Raw genomic sequence first — 16,496 nt, forward strand, 5'->3', positions numbered from 1 at the left:
TTTCTTTCTTTCTTTCTTTCTTTCTTTCTTTCTTTCTTTCTTTCTTTTTCTTTCTTCCTTCCTCCCTCCCTCCCTCCCTCCCTCCCTCCCTCCCTTCCTTCCTTCCTTCCTTTCTTCCTTCCTTCCTTTCTTTCTTTCTTCCTATCTTTCCTAGGTTTCTCTCTGAGAAATCTGTGGACCCCAGCAATGGCATTAAGGTTCCTTTCACCCCTCACTGCTTTCTTTTTAGTGAGCAAAGTAATGACATTTGCATCCTTTTTCATATTTATTTTTAGAGCTTCTTATTGGAAAATACCGGGGGGATTCCTTTGCGATTTTATTTCCTCATTAAGCAGAAGTGTCTGAGGCAAGATATGACAATTGCTCGCTCTTGGGTTGGATGCACCTGCATTGTGTCCGTGGTCTGTGGTGCTTAAAGCTTCTGCCTCTGGTAAAGTCTGTCTGTGCCATGTTTGACTGCCTCTTTCTGTCCCTTTACTTTTCAAAAATTCATAAATCCTGGAGGCTCTCACAGCCTGCTGGGTCTCTCTTGCCTTGTGGATTTAGAGTGTAAAAGCAGTAGCATCAAGACATTTCACATAGCAGTGTTTCTTGGTCTCGGGGGGGACATTATTTTCTGAATGAGAGGACATGAACGATTAATCAGATATTCTCCCGCTGGAGATCTGCTATGCCAAAACAGTTTAGGGTCTCACCATGTACATGTGTTTATGCTTCTTGCGGGGAATGGGGCCGATTGGAATTGAGATGTGGTGATTTCCTGTTTTCAAGCACTGGTGAGACAATGGTTCTGTGCTCGATGGACTCACTCGAGGTCAGCTCCCAGTCCCATTAGCACCTAGGTGAGCACTGGGATGGAAATTCCTTTCCCCTACGAGGTGACTCAAGTCAGAATTTGGGGAAAAGCTGGATGGCCGGGAAGGGGGCAGGGATATGCCCTTTTCTCGAGTCTCATTAGTCCAGGGGTGGTTTCCTTTGTACGAACTAGCTTTTCTTTTTCCTTACTGGGATGTGCTGGGCATGCATGTCCCACAGAGCAGTGGCTTCCTTGTTTTTGTGAGTGCTTGTGTGTGTGCGTGTAGGGGAATAGTTGGGATTTATTAAAAACATGCACATTTTTTTCCCTATTTTGTATAAACCATACACTGGACAAGGGCAAAGAGAAGCTTGCTTAAAGTAATTTACATGCTGTTTGGCCAAGTGACAGACGTATACAGTTCCCAGATTTTGGTGTTTGGTTGAAGTGTATGAAAATTTTGATATTTGGTGAATATCAAAGAAACAGCAATTTTTGTGGTTCAACCTAATTCATACTTTGAGCATCTTAAGACTTTCTCATTGGACAGAGTTACTCTGACAGGTTATTGCAATGTATCTGAATGAGGGGGCCTTTAAATTAAGGCTGAATTTACACTGGGATCATATACTAAACCTAAAATGTGGTGAAATAGTGAAACATGAACACCTCTCAATCTCTGGCCCCCCAGCTCTGAATTAACGGGCTCTCTGTACATCCGCAGACCCCTTCTGCTGGTGGTGGGGGTGGAGAGGAGGTAGAGAGGGAAGCATTCACTTTCGTACCAACGAGAGGGAACACAGGACATGGTGTGTGCTCGGCAGGGAACGTGGGAGCTGAGTTGCAGGACTGAAGGAGGAAAATGATTGATGGTCATTAAACTCAGCACATATTTATTGAGCATTTATGTTACTAGTGGCCTGAGGCACTGTGAGATTGGAAAAACACTTTTTAAAAAAATGAACAAAAAGATTAAATTATGTTCCAGATAGTTTTGAAGTTAGATAGCTTATATTGCTCTAGAGTTCTTTGCAAATTGTTGAACTAATGTAAGCCACAGATATTAACTCTTGGTTGGAATATTTGATTAATCAGAAGAAATTATTATTCCATGACTGTGATAGGTTATACACACACACACCCCCCAATGTGCACGCGCATGTATAATATGTATGTGTTTAGTGTAACATAAGATAATGGAACTAGTTTGCAAACTACCTTCTATCACTAGAGTCCAAAATAAAAGTGTGAACGTGGGATTGAACCAGTAGTCGTGTGCGTGTGGGGGGAGCCCCTTCGAGCGGAGTTTTGGGCACTGGTGACAGGAGCAGGCAATTGAGTCCCCGTGGCTGGCGGCCCCTCCCTCTTCCTGGTCCTCACCCAGCTACTTCAACATGACTGCTTATGTTATCTCACACCAACAGGTCAGTGGTAAGGATTTTGCCTTGGCTCTCAGTTTGCAATGTGCCTAAGAACCAGGAGGGGGCTTGTTAAAAATGCAGATTCAGGGGTTCTCCTCCAGAGACTCTGACTCCAAGGTCTGGTGGAGACCAAGAACCTCCATTTTTAATAAACTCTTCCAGTGACTCTACGCGGAGGCTCATTTTTGAAAAACTCTTTCCAACTGAGGTTAGTGGAAAGAGAAGGATGTACAAATAGAAACATAAATATAGGTAAATTCCTCGATGAAGCAACATGTTAAATAGGGGTTTGGGACAATTGAAGTTCTGTTATTGGTACAAAACCTAACAGTGGGTCAACTCCCATTTATAGATTATTGTTTTTGTGGGGGCTTTCACACAATTCTCTTGCACGTTAATGGTATTTATTGAAGTGCTACTTTTTCTCTCCATGTCCTTTCACTCTCAAGCCTCCTCTAGTCGGCTGATTGGAATTAATCATTTGTTCTTCGAAGACTTATGTTGGTCACTCTCGTTATAACCCTTACTCCTGCCTACCCTGAAGTTTTGTTGATTGTTTACATGGCTGTCTCTCCTGTTGTACTTTAAGCTTCTTCAAGGCAAGAATCGTGTCTGACTTCTCACTACCGTTCGAAGCATCTAGAATAGCACCTCTTAACAATGATTTTATGAATAAATACTGTGTTCATAAATTAGGGGAAGCCTGAACTTCAGTTTTTTCAAAGCCACACTGTGAGTTAAGGTAGGTAGGTTTTCTCAAGAAACCTATTTCACAGGTGAAATAATTAAAGCTCAGAAAAGTAAAGCAAGACACAGCTTACACTGCAAATGAGCCAGAGTTGGGATTATGATTCTAGTACAGGAATCCTGCACCAGCCCGGGTAGACTCCACTGAGATATCTTTCAGAGAATGTTTCCTGACCACAAGGGTTGAGAAAGCACCCGGGGTGAGGGGGGTGAGTGAGAGACACCCAGCAAATAACTTCCCCAGGTTTTAGGTTTTTAGGAGTCCCTGCGGCCCAGTTAGGTAGAGTCCTGACTAGTGCCTTTGGGTGGGACAGGCTGACCCTCTGGGTTGCTGCCAGCCTTTTTGTATGATGGATTCCCGCAGGGATACACTCTGTTTTCTTTGGTCTTTCTGTGATGGGCAGCAGCTGCAGGATAAAGCTGATGTGACATATGTTTGTTGCTTCTTCAGCATGAGCCAACTAGATGTAGCAATTTGACAAAACAGCCAGGGTTTTCGGACTGATTTGCTGGGATCCAGCAGCATCTGGAGGAAACAGGTAGTCGATAAGGAGTGGAGGACCAGGTGAGGTGGGGTTTGGAGACACCCCCCTGCAACCCCTTCCATTCCCAAACCTCCATAATAGAAGCTGTTTCCTTCTGCTAACCATTATCTGTGCGGCAGACACCTTCCTCATCCAGAACAGAAGTATTCTGGGTAAGTTGAGTTCTTTTCTCTCTCTTTATGCCGCCCCATTTGTGCTTGCACCTTCTTTTCCTTGATCAGGGAGAATGTAAAGTTGAGCTGTTGCCTTCACTTAATTCTGGTTGCATTGCTAAACTGTTTCCCATACTTTTAATGAGAATCCTTAAAAAAAATTTTTTTTTAAATTGGCCTGGCATTCCATTGTTCCAGGGTTTCACCTTTATCATCTCCATCTTTATTATTTTTTACCATGTTATTTTCTTTCTCTGTTATTAGCTCAGCATTTCCATGATGTCACCACTCCTCAAGTTTTCTGTCTTGTTTTCCTCAGTTTCAGTTTCTAATTCTTGGTTTCAGCCTGATAATGAGTGGCACAAACAGAATTACAGTGGGGTGGTTGTTCTTCCTACAGAAACCATGGCGGCCAGACATGTGAGGGATGGAGTGGGGAGCCGTCTGGCACACGCAGAGTTGGAAGAACTGGTGGAAGGCCAGGGGGCAGGCCATTTGTGATAAGGATTAAGGGGTCAAGAAAAGGATGGCTAGGAACAGCTAAAGGGCTGACTTAGATCAGAGCCGAGTGCCCAGGTGGGGGGTTAGTAAATATTTTCTGCTAATGATGATGTGCTGATATCGTTGAGCCTGGTGGAGAGAATGCCCAGGGGAACTTTAAGAGCCTTGCAATATCTGGGAAGGAAATCCTTTGTTGAAAGGACAGAGAGGAGTACAAATCCCACAGTTGCAACATATCTTTAGCTCCAGCTTCTCTGCTGGCCTCTCTGCCTCTTGCTCACTTCCAGAGTGAGCCCCAAAGTGGTTGTGGGGTGTTGGCTTCCCTGCTTCTTGGCCAGTGCCTGCCTGTGAGTCCAGGCCTCTTCCCTAGATCCCTCTATCCTAGTTACCCTGCTGTAGATGAGATCACACTCCCAGCTTTGAGCCACATTTGCTGGGATCAGAAATTGAAAGCAGGGTCTGACTGTGGACTCTATTCATCCCAGGACTTTGGCTCTAGGTCTTAGTATAACTGAGAAGGAAAACTTAAAGGATTTCTCCCTTCCTTTTCTTTCCATTACTCCTAAGGGTTAATGTTCTCTCCCTCCCACAGTCTTCCTTAATACTCAGCTAGACTTTGGTCACTAGGCTCTGGTGGGTCTGAGCCTTGTTAGTTGGGGTTATTGGTCCTCTTGTCAACTCTTCTAGCCAGTCAGAATTTTCCTAAACTTGAGTCTACTTCCTCAGAGATGTAGCTTGGTAGGCACGGTGTTTATTAGCAGTAGGGGCAAGAAGCACACAGCAGCGGCCAAGACATCTACTGAGCCTCAGTGGCTGACAGTGACAGGTCCATCCTGAAGTATCCTGGTCTCTAGGTATCTGGCATGGTGGCAGGTGCTGCAAGAAGGTGACCCCTGGTGGTCACTGGATTCATGTAATAATCTCAGGCAGTGATTTGGTACAGGTGTGTGTGTGTGTGTGTGTGTGTGTGTGTGTGTGTGTGTAAGGACTTCGCATGTGTAGTATCTCTTAGATTTGCATGATGGATTTATAAGAATTTTGTTTATCTGGCTACTCCTTCCTGGACCTTTTTTTTTTGCTGGGTCTTTCATATCTTCTCAAACTTTAAATATTGGAGGGCCCCAAGATCCAATCAAGACTTTTTCTCTGTTTACATCTTACCCTAGGTGATTTTATACAGATTCATGGCTTAAAAACCATCGATATGCTGAATGTTCCCTCATTCATGCTCCCAGGTCTCTCACTCTTCAAGGGCAGACTCCTATCTGAATGTGTCCATGGATGTCCAGGAAGCACCTCTGACTTAAGGTGGCCCCCAACAGAGATCTCTGCCCCACCCCTTCCCCAAATCTAGTCTTTTCCAGCCAGCAATGTCAACCGCAGTGTTCCATTTTCCCAGGCTGTCAGCCACGGAGTTTTTGATTCCTCTTTCTCTTATACCCTATGTTCAATCTATTAGCAAATCTTGACAGCAAAACTTGAAAATATACCTGAGAATTTCTGACTACCTCCACGATCACCTTTTTTTTTTTTTTTGCCTCTGGATGATATATTATCAACCAGCGACCATTTAAAAGTATATATCCAATTATTTCAGTTATTTATGAAAGACCTTCTGGTAACTTCTCATCTCAGTCGAAACACAGTCTGAAGTATAACCGTGGTCTGCACGGCCCTCCCAGATCTGGCTCCTGATGCTGCCTCCGGCCTCCCCTTCCATTGCACAAGGGTGCATTTGTTCTTTCCTGTACCTGGAACATACTTATCCAATATATTACCTATTCTCATCCCCTCACTCTGGTCTCAGAGGAAATGTTTCCTTAGTGGAGGCTCAGAAAGATTTAGGGGAGGGGTGGGACAGAGATCTCTGTTGGGGCCATCTTAAGTGGGAGGTGCTTCCTGGACATCCATGGGCACATTCGGATAGGAGTCTGCACTTGAAGGGTGAGAGAGCTGGGAGCATGAATGTGGGAACATTCTGCATATTGATGGTTTTTAAGCCATGAATCTGCATAAAATCACCTAGGGTAAGGATGTAAACAGAGAAAGCATCTTGACTGGATTCCATTCTCCCCAGTACACATTGTCACTCTGTGCCCTTGTCCTGCTTCATTTTCTCCGAAGTCCTTGTCAGTGCCTGTTACCATGCAGACATTGGTTTCCTGTAGGTCTCCCAACTAGAATATCGGCCATGTGAGGATGTCGAATCTGATGTTCATGCTGTACCCCCAGGGCCTGGGACAATGCTGGGCCCAGTCAGTGCTTATAGGTCAGATAAATGAGGATGTGCTATTCGTGTTTAATTTTTTTGATTCCATAATTTGAAGATCTAACTAATGCCAACCACCAAAATTAAATCATGAAATTTCGTTTCTACTCCAAATTCTGCTTTTTCTATAATGGTTTGCCTTTTTCATAGCTCACATGACTTTGCATATCAAGTCTGATTGGTGGGGAAATTATACAAATACATTAAAAGATGAAAAGTTGTTGCCAGTAAACAATAATATAGTCAGAGTAAAATATATAATTATAAACAATAACAATTATAAAACAAAATTTTTCCTATAGAAAGCTATTTTTTTTTTTTAAAGAAGCTCTTACTGCTCATACTTGGTAGCATGATCATTATCAGTTTTGGAATATGAATTAAAATTCAGTATGTTGGTATTTTTATACTTTATCTAAGACATTTTACAGTTGCAAGACCAGCAACTTTTATTTCTTTATAACACCTTAATCAAATGTGGATTATATGCAAAGTTTGCATTTGTTGATTGTTTAATGAATTTGAAAATGAAAGCTAGTGGATTCAAACTGCATTCTAAACCTATGAAATAAATCTGTGGCTTCTCTAGTTTCTTCTGACACCTGCATGTGGCCCTTGGGAAGGCCTTGGTGAAGAGAACATGCTGCTAATGACCCTGGTGAATGAGTCAGACCAACCCTAGCTCACAGAATTGTCCTCATATGGGAATGCTATCTGGGTCTGGCTTTTTCAGTTCCAGCCAGCTAGAGGGCCCATGCTTCCCTTTGCTCCCCCATCTGATGTTCCTCAGGCTCACTGGACACCCTCTGTAGTCAGTATCGATGTGAGGACGACCTGGGAACAGGGATCTTTCCAGCACCCGATGCATCACACCGCCCTTACCTTTATCCGGAGGCAGGACGGTAGGAACCAGCTCTAAAGCCTGCCATCCCAGGGGTCCCTTTGAAAGCCTCTGTGATTGCTGGTGGTCGGGGTCAATTGTGCAGATGTCTTTAAAAGTGTCTCACTAGTGACCAGAAAGTTCCTTTGTCAAGATGACAGATGGACTGCGAGCAGCCCCTCCGCCCAGCCTCTTCCCTGTGATGTCAGCTCCATTTACTTGTCAAGAGAAGGTATTTTTGTAGCTCCCAACAGCGTGCGGGCTTTCATGGGCAACCTGTGAAAACGCTTCTGTTCTGTCCTATGAAAAATCTGTTCAGTGGCTTGTTGTTGACCCACAGGAGTCGGGGGCGTTTGAGGACCTGGTGAGTCCCACCCACTGTGGGTGACACAGGCAGTGGCCTGTGCTGACGAGGGGGGCACCTTTCAGGGCTGGCCACGTGAAGACATGGTTTGCCACCGCCAGTCACCCAGGCAGGACACAAATGGGGTCTAAGACATTCTGCGTGCATATTTCAGACATGTTCCTTCTTGGCAGAGAATCATTTATGTGCACTACTAAAAGGGTTCATTGAGTTCTCAGCCCCTTTGTATAGCCAGGGAGCCCAGCTTTCGCATGGCCGTGGGCCAGAAAAGGCACTGCCGAAGTCATATCTTCATCTATCCTTCCTGAACATCATATTGCAGCCTTTCCAGTGGAAGTTGCTCCGATTTTATTATTGTTTTTAACTCCTTCACCTTCACTCCTCAGTCTCTCCAGTCCCCCTGCCAACCTGGTGGGCAAGCTCCATGCTGTCCCCCAAAGGGTGGGAAGCTGGCTTCTGCCCTCTGCGTCATAGGTCTTGCTGGTGGTTGGAGTTGGGCTCCCATCATCTGGAGAGTAAAAGAACTCACCAGAAATGCAAACAGATGTTCATAGAATTTTATCTCCCCTTTCCTTTTTGTTTTCTTTTCGGGTGGAGGAAGAAGCGGATTCATTATTCTTCATGTGCTGAAGGGCGCACAGCAATGTAAAATAATCAGAGGTGTTGGGGAGAGGTGGCTGGACCGCTTGTGTTTGAGGCTTTGCAGGACTCCAGCCCCTCTCGAGCCCCGAGTCAGGAGTACGTGGACGTTTTCTTGGAGCACCAGATCCATCCCACATCCCAGCTCTTTGATTCCCTTTTGCCTGGGGAGGGGAGAGGAGTAAGCTTGGGGTCAAATAAAGAAAGGATGGCCACCTTTACTCCTCTCAGTTCACACACCTGGCTCCTCTCCCCTGGCAGGAGGGGACGAAGTCCACCTTCTGGTTTTCCGTCCTGCTTCTGGGAGCCCGAGTTGTCAAAGCTGCATCTGTGACGGCGTCCGGTGGTCCAAACTGGCTACTCTGGGTTCCATCCATTATAGTTCCGTGAGCGTGGAGCTGCCAGCCGACCCCTTGCTCAGACGATGTACAGTCTAATAAAAACCAGGCAGTGCTACTTTCTTTGGGCTACTATTTTTATTTGGTGGTTATTTCTTTTGTGTTCTGCCATCTCTAATGTTTTGGTTCTATTTCAAAATATGATTAAACAGAATGAGGAGCTGTTTGACACTGCCCTGTTTTAAATCAGAGTTGTACTTGAGTAGCTGGGACATTCTAATGGTCTGTGTTTCTTTGTTCTGAGAGTTCCTTGAAAAGGCAAAAGAAAAAGCCAGACCTACATCCTTAAACAGCATAAGACCCCAAACAATCCCTTCCAACAAACTAAAGCCCATTAAAAAAGAATTGAAATGTCAGGTAAGTTAAATATAAAAAGGCCTCCTTACTAATCCCCCGTTGCTTCTGCTGGCACGTGTCATATTTTCAAGGTACAATATCAGGAGAGCACTGTCATTTAGTGATGTATTAGGGCCATATATCATCAGAACATCGTCTTTGTAGAGGACATGGGTACTAAAAGACACGATTCTGGCCAGACAGAACAGCAGGGGGTCTTACTTCTTTTCTCCACCCCTCCTGCCCCTCCTGCCATTTTCTTTAATCTCCCTCTGTTTTGTGTTGCAGAGAAGTGAATTTCTTCATGGGATATGACTTGTTGCAAAATAATCGGGGGGCCCCAGTGGGCTTCATAAAGTCTTTTAAATGGCTGAGCTTCAAGAGCAGCTTTGTTCAGAGTTTGCACTATTAGCCTGGCCGGGGAAGGCGGCATTTGCCAGGGTCCGGGTCTCTGGGGTAAAGGCTTGCTGAGCCTAGACAGGAGGAAGAAAGAATAACACTCCCAGATGTAGCGCGATGAATTGTGTGATGTTCTTGCAAGATGCTTTCACATTAAGTCTCCAAAAATATATTCTTGCAAGGTATTTTTACCTCTAGACTCCAAAAGGATAGCCTCTGGAGGCTGCCAGTCTTCTGTGGGAGGCACCCTCCTGCTCAAATCCAGGAAGAAATGAGAGGACATGGAGGCTTCGGATCTAGGTTCTGATCTGTCTTGCAAATGACCGGGTCCTCAGAGACTGAGACTCGTTCTGAGTTTTAAGCCAGAGACTTAATCTGTCTATCTTAAAATGCACTATTTTTACTCGTGTGATCCAAATGAAACCATAAACCACTAAGGTTTATAATAGTCTGAAAATGGGGAGTGCTTAGCAAAGGCAAACATTTAGATTCCTAGCGACGAGGAAGAGATGGCTCATCTTAGCCTCTGAACCAAGCTGTGCAGCATAGTGGTTAAATCACCCTCTCTCGTATCAGCGAGTCTTGCCTTTGAATCTCTGCCCTTCCTAGCTATGTGTAAACCTGGGTAAGTCATTAACATTCTCTATGCCTCAGTCTTCTTATCCATAAAATAGGGGTAGATTGGTACCCTCCTGAGACTTGATGCAAGGGTTAAAAAGGACACAATACATAAAACATGTTTAGCACAGTCTGGTAAATAGTAGATTTTCTATAAATGCCAGGTGCTATTATTCTTAATAGTTCAGCAAGCTGCCCAGAAAACTATATGCTGCTTCATTGTTTGGTTAGCAATGGATCAGCTCTCTCGCTCTGGCTATGGAAGGGATTTGCAAAAGTGGTGGAGGTTGGGGGTTCAGAAAGATCTGGAAATGCTAATTGACATTAGAAGCAAGGGCCATTGACACCTGCCGCCTTTCCTACAGACGTCAGACATCCCCCACCTCTTGTACCTATCTTAGGACCTCATCGATTGGGAAAGAAAAGAGGTGTTGGGAGACTATTCTCTTGGCTGGGAAGTTTGAGTCATTTTCCCTATCAAACACCCTTTCCTCATCTTAGAAATGGTTTTGTTAATTTTTTTTTTCTTTCTCTCCATTGTTTTCCCCTACTTTCATTGAGCTGAGAGATATGGCTCAGAGCCTCATCTTGTATACTAAGGCTTTGTAGTGGACTGAACTGCCTTTTCTTTTTTTTCTTCCAGCTCATTCTATGCAAGAATTATGGGGAAGTCAGTTGTACTATCAGTAATAAAGAACAAGCAAGTAAAAGCTTAATTAAAACAATAAATCATCAATCAAATTTAATACTGCTACTGCCAACCACTGAACTATCTCAGTTCCCCCCCACCCTCCCAGTGATTATTTTCTCAGAGGTTCAGAACAGATTTTGTCCAAAGGAGACAGGCTGGAGCAGGTACAAACTTGTGTTGTCTCCTCTATGAGTGCTCATGCTCACTTGCAAAGGATTTCCCCTGACCATATGTTCCAGAGAATCACTATATTTTATGTCCCATTTATCAAAGCCACTGACAACCAATGGAACCTGTCCCTTCTGGGTCTTTTCTTTCAGCCTTTGCCTACATCTCTGTATTCTAGAACTGTGACATTCTGCAGTCAGGTCTGTTTGCCCAAGTCTCCGTCCAGCCCTTGTGCGGCACCTTTAACAGGTTACCTTACAACAAGGGCAGGAGACCTCGCCTGTCTGACCCAGATGGCCTCTTTCCAGAAAATTTCCAGACTAGCTCAGCTATATATTAATCTATTCCTAAAATCTCAATAGTCGAGTAGGAGCTAACCTAATTCTAATATGATGCACCCATAAATTTTAATGCTGTGCCTTAGCAACTAACCTCCCTGGCTGGCCCCTTAATCCAGGCCTGGGAACCAGGCTGTGTTCCCAGGTCCACTGCTAGCTAGCTCTTCGAGGGACCTGAGACACTTGATTTTATTGTGTGCCATTCCACCATCTGCGAATCTTAAGAAACCTGTGAGGATTAATGAAATAATGTCTGCAGAGCTCTTTAGAAGAAAAGTGCTATGTAAACATGAAGTATTATTCTTCTGTTTATGAGAAGTTTTATAATATTGCCTAGGAGAAATTGTGACCTGCGTTCAAAAGCACCATAAAGTTCCCTTTGGCTCTTCTGGGGCTGGAATTGGGTTACAATGGGGAACTTCAAGGAAAAGTTGACCTCTTTGACTTCATGCATGGGGAGGCTAGAAATTCCACAGAGTATATATGTGCTGATGTCAGATCAACCTTCCTCCTGGGGAAGCTTGACACAAGACATTTGTATTCCTAAAAACAAATTCCTCTGTGAGCAGTCTCCAGACTCAAATAGTGAACCATCATCGTGTGTGGACTTCAGATAAATTCACTGATAAAAATAATTCGATTAAGGGTCACCGTGTCCTATCTGTGCTCACCGACCACGATGGCTTTTGAGTCAAGGTGAAATTCTCACTTGATGCCAGAAGTTACACAGGAGTTTTTGTGTGACCTGCCAGTGTCTGACGTCTTGTTGCCTCCAACACGGTAGACGTTTCTGGAGACTAGAGGGGAAGCTTGTGGCATGATTTCTCACTCCAGCAGCACTGAGTACTATGGCCTGGGTGTCACGTCCTGGGTTTTTTTTGGCTGCTCTAGAACTTCACGGCTAAGTACCTATACTTCTGAGAGTGGTCATGCTGGGCATCCATCCCCTGGACAGTAGCCGATGATGAAGGGTACAGACCATTCAGGGTTAATATGGGTTCGACCCCATGGAGGTTTGCAGTTTGGGAGGGGCATTCTTGAGGGCAGCACAATCTATAAGCCCCTCCCCAAATAAGACTGCAGTGATGATATGAGAATGGGGGATATGCATCTAAGGAGGAGGAAGGGAAAGTCGGCAGTGTTTCTAATTTAAGGAAGAGAGCCACTGTTAACCCCTTCATCTCCTCTCTGATACAACCTGGTCTGTAGGCTTCATTGACATACTGAGTGTTGTTCATTTGGGCAGAAAGAAGTATAACAACTTCGCAGCCTTCTTGATTTTCTGAAAAAGGATCTGGCACTTAGAATTTGCTAATTTGCCAAATGACAGCTGTTTGCCTCCAAGGCAGGCTTTGCTTTCATAAGAGACAAGGATGGAAGGAAAATAATGCCATCTTCTAGAGGAAGAGACTCGTGGGGTCTGCCACCTTCCTAACATGGCCCTGGAGTCTCAGCAGGCAGGGCACCAGGTATTTTTGTTTTAATTCTTATTTCAAGAGATTTGTGATGCTGTTTCAGAGTCTAAAAATAGAGTATTTGCCAGCTGACATTTCTCCCTGATCAGTCTCATCCTATTAGCTGCTGTGTTTTCCTCTCCAGATTTCTATTTTATTATTATTTCTTAAATATAAGTGAAAGGTCAGGTAATACTTTCCATATTTCATAATAGGATTGGTCCTGGAAGAATCTTAGAAAAAAATATCTTCAAGACATTGGCTTGAAATAGAACAAAAAAAGCATGTCAAAAACATTTTTTTTCTAGTTGCAGAAAGCAGACAGGAAAACCTCACAGTGGTGATTGGCTATCTTCTCTATAGCCCCTGCCCCCCTTCAGTGAGAGATCATGTCCCTCCACACCAGACACTGAAAAATGTTCGGAAGCCCCTCATCGTCCCAGTTCCGAAGCCCAGGGAACTCTGTGCTACCACCTAGTGGCAGATCTCAGGCACAGCAAGCTGGCTGCCGGAATCCTGTTTGAACTTGGCTGTGGCTGAGGCTGTGGTTTGGCTCACAACCTTATAGAGCTTTGTTGCCAGCCATGTAGACTTTTTCTTTTTTACTCCCTATGCCCCCCTTTTATTTTTGCGTGTTGGCACTTCATTTCATGTGCCTCCAGAGGCTGTGTTTTGGGTTTTGATATATTTGGTCTCTCAGAAAGGAGGCAATCATGCCGACGCCTTTGACAGCAGGTAAATCACAGGCTGGCTGACCCTAGAAAGGGATAAACACCGGGAGACAGAGACTGAGAATGAAAAATGTGATAAGGTTTATTACTCTTCTACACCGGCTAGGTCCGTTTCTTTTAGAATGTTCTGACATTTTTCTCCAGTGCTTTTCTACCACTCTCTCTGTTGCTTAGATTTGGGGAGATTCAAACCCAAGCTGGAACCTCTGGATAGTTTGTTCAAGGAAGGCAGTCTGGCTTTCAGAGGTACGATCGGCACAGCATCCAAAATGGCATAACCATCCTCATGACCAGAAAGCAGCTGGTATTTGTAGACCCTCCCATGGTTGGTGATGACACAGCTCCTGTTAGAGAGCTCATTTCACCACAGGGGAGGCACCAGTCTCCGCTGGGGCCTCTGGGCCGGGACACTGTTTTGTTCTTGTCCGTATCCTGAGTGCCTGGGAAGTAGCAAAGTGCAGCATTTAAATGTTTGCCTTTGGAGTCAGACAGACCTCTGTTTGCATTCCAAATCTGCCTTTTGCGTGACCCTGGGCAAGAATCTTAACCTTGGCTCCCCGTCTGTAAAATGGGGGTGATGTGGATTTTTTTTTTGTGTGTGTGTGAAATAATGCATATAAAATTCTTAGCACAGAGCCCTGGACATAGAACGTATTTGTTAAGTATGAATCAGCACCAGAAGAGATTTCTTGAGTGGAAAAGTGAACCAAATGAGCCCTGGCCTTGCTTCAGGGCAGAGGACACCTGGCTCACAGGGGGATGAGGAGGCCGGTGGAGATGGACCCCTGCAGGCATGGCTTTGTGTACACCACTTCTCACCAGGGCCACTGGCTGGAGCCCAGTGCGTTGGTCTCTTGGCAAAGTCAGTGAAAGCGGAGCGAGTGGTCTTAATTAACCTGTGCTTAAATTTACTCTGTAGCTGCTGGACTCAATTAAGGAGACAGAGGAATCAGCCTCTTACGAGCAATTCTCTAGTTTTTCTTACTTTCTTCGAGGTCCTGGGATTCTAAGCATGTGCTTCATATCCATGCCAACTAGACACCAGGGAAATGATCAGATATGGCAGTTGGGTAGAATATAAAAAAACTCCAAATGTTATTAGAAGGGGGGAAATCCCCCACTAAACCTACAACTAAAGTTTAGGTTTGGGGTGTGTGTGTGTGTGTGCTTGTGTACATGTGTGTGTACAAAAAAAAAAATTCCAGATGTGAAGCTACAAACCATCTGGTTGGAATAACTTTTGTGCTGGACTGTAGTTACAAGCTATTGTGAATTTGGGGATCCTGTTACGGATTTTGACTGGCTCCCAGGTTTCTAATTTAGCAAAGAGTTCCTATATTTAAGAAAGTGTGCATCTTCCTATTTATCAGACCCCTAATTGTCACTCACTGTGACTGCCCTCAGAGCTTTGAACTCCCCACGCCTGAGGATTTTTCCCTTCAGAGAGGAGATGCCCTTGGGGATGGCCCTTCCCTGAAGCTGCAGCCAGGTTTGCATGAGCCATGCTAACAGATGTTCTGGTCAGAAAGTGTGTTCATTTCACAGACGTCTTGGGGCGGGGGTGGGGGGCGTTGGTATCAAACGACGGCTTGCGGGAACTGTACTCTGCCAGATGAAGTCACTGTTAATAATGCCAAACAGTATATATACCTGGTCATTGTTCATGATTACTTTAGTGGTAGTGGAGGGACACTTAATTTTTTTAAAACAGACCTCTTTAATTTGAATTGTGACCATACTACGCATTATGTTTGTAATTTAAGAAAAATTATGAGAATCCACTGAAGGGCTGTGACTTGCAGGGAGCCTTGATTCCACCACCCTTATGAAAGGACAGGGTGAGGAAAGGGCAACTTGGGAGGGCTTGGAGCTGGGACATCTGGGTTCAGATGGTACATCTGCCTTCACTGAGGGACTGTGGACAGCTCCCGAACTCATCTCAGCCTCACTGGGCACAAGAATGCTCTCTGCAGAGTAGTGGTTCTCAGCTCTGGCTGCACATTGGAATTACCTGGGGAGCTTGGGAAAACATCTAGGCCTGGTCCTTAGGATCCATCAGATCTGAGCTACAGGGGCTGGGCAACAGTGCCAGTCTTTGTGAAGTACCACACAGGGGTCCTGATTTGCAGCTTAGGATGAGGACCACAGGATTGTAGGAGTAAATGAGGCTAGCTCCATGAGGCCCCCTTCTCACATAAAGGACACCAAAAAGGGGGAAAAGAAGAGAATCAATTACTCAGGTCTTACACCTTCTCTGAGCAGCAGTTTTCTTGTTTATAAACTGGGGATAGTAATAAAACTTATCTCAGAGAATTTTAATAGGAATGAAAGCCGTAACACCTAGCATATAGTATATAGAAGAAACTTACAAATCTTGTTAAGTTTTGTGACATGGTATTTTCGGCACACGTGGATCCAGCCTGTGTATAAAGAGGCATATACATAATGTTTGGATCTTCTCTGAGACATTTTAACAGCTAACCTTTCAGGATAAAACCGAAGATGCAAATGTTCACCACACTTCATTAGCATAAGTGCTAATATAATGCAGCTGTCCCATGGCTATAAAACACTGATGACTGTGTTTCTGCTTGGCATGGGGAATATTATTTTTTCTCTTACTGAGCTGATTCAATACTCAACTTTGTCATTATTTGAGTTGGAACTTTAGATTGCTGCATTTTAATGCACTCTACTATTAAGGATTGTTGGAAGGCTGTGTGCAAATATTTTTGTTCTCACGATGCAGTCCTGGCCCAGGTAGCCCAATGGGCAAAATATGATTTACACAAATATTATCATTTCTATAGTGTGTACTAAAAAGAAACCTTAGAACAGAGTGGGAGAAAGCTTTGCTCTCGGCATTCAGTTATCTAGGTGACGTTGGTTTCTAAAGAGGGGACTTTTCATTCCTCTCTCATGTGCCCCTAATCTCAAAAGTCCTGTGTTTCTGGATGAATATTTCTGTTCCAGAGAGAGCAAAATGCTTGCATGAGTGTTTCTTGCCAAGATGAAAGCAAGATAGGAAGAGGGAGGCTAGCAAAACCTC

The 16,496-nt window shown here is 44.4% G+C and overlaps 1 protein-coding gene across 1 annotated transcript in view; it reads left to right on the forward strand.

Annotated features, from left to right (window-relative positions):
* The window catches only part of BMPER (BMP binding endothelial regulator), a 243,759-nt gene that overhangs the window by 12,311 nt on the left and 214,952 nt on the right, over positions 1-16,496 (forward strand). The window lies entirely within an intron of this gene.

Source organism: Neomonachus schauinslandi, chromosome 12, assembly GCF_002201575.2.
Source record: "Neomonachus schauinslandi chromosome 12, ASM220157v2, whole genome shotgun sequence".
In the NCBI taxonomy this organism is placed as follows: Eukaryota; Metazoa; Chordata; class Mammalia; order Carnivora; family Phocidae; genus Neomonachus; species Neomonachus schauinslandi.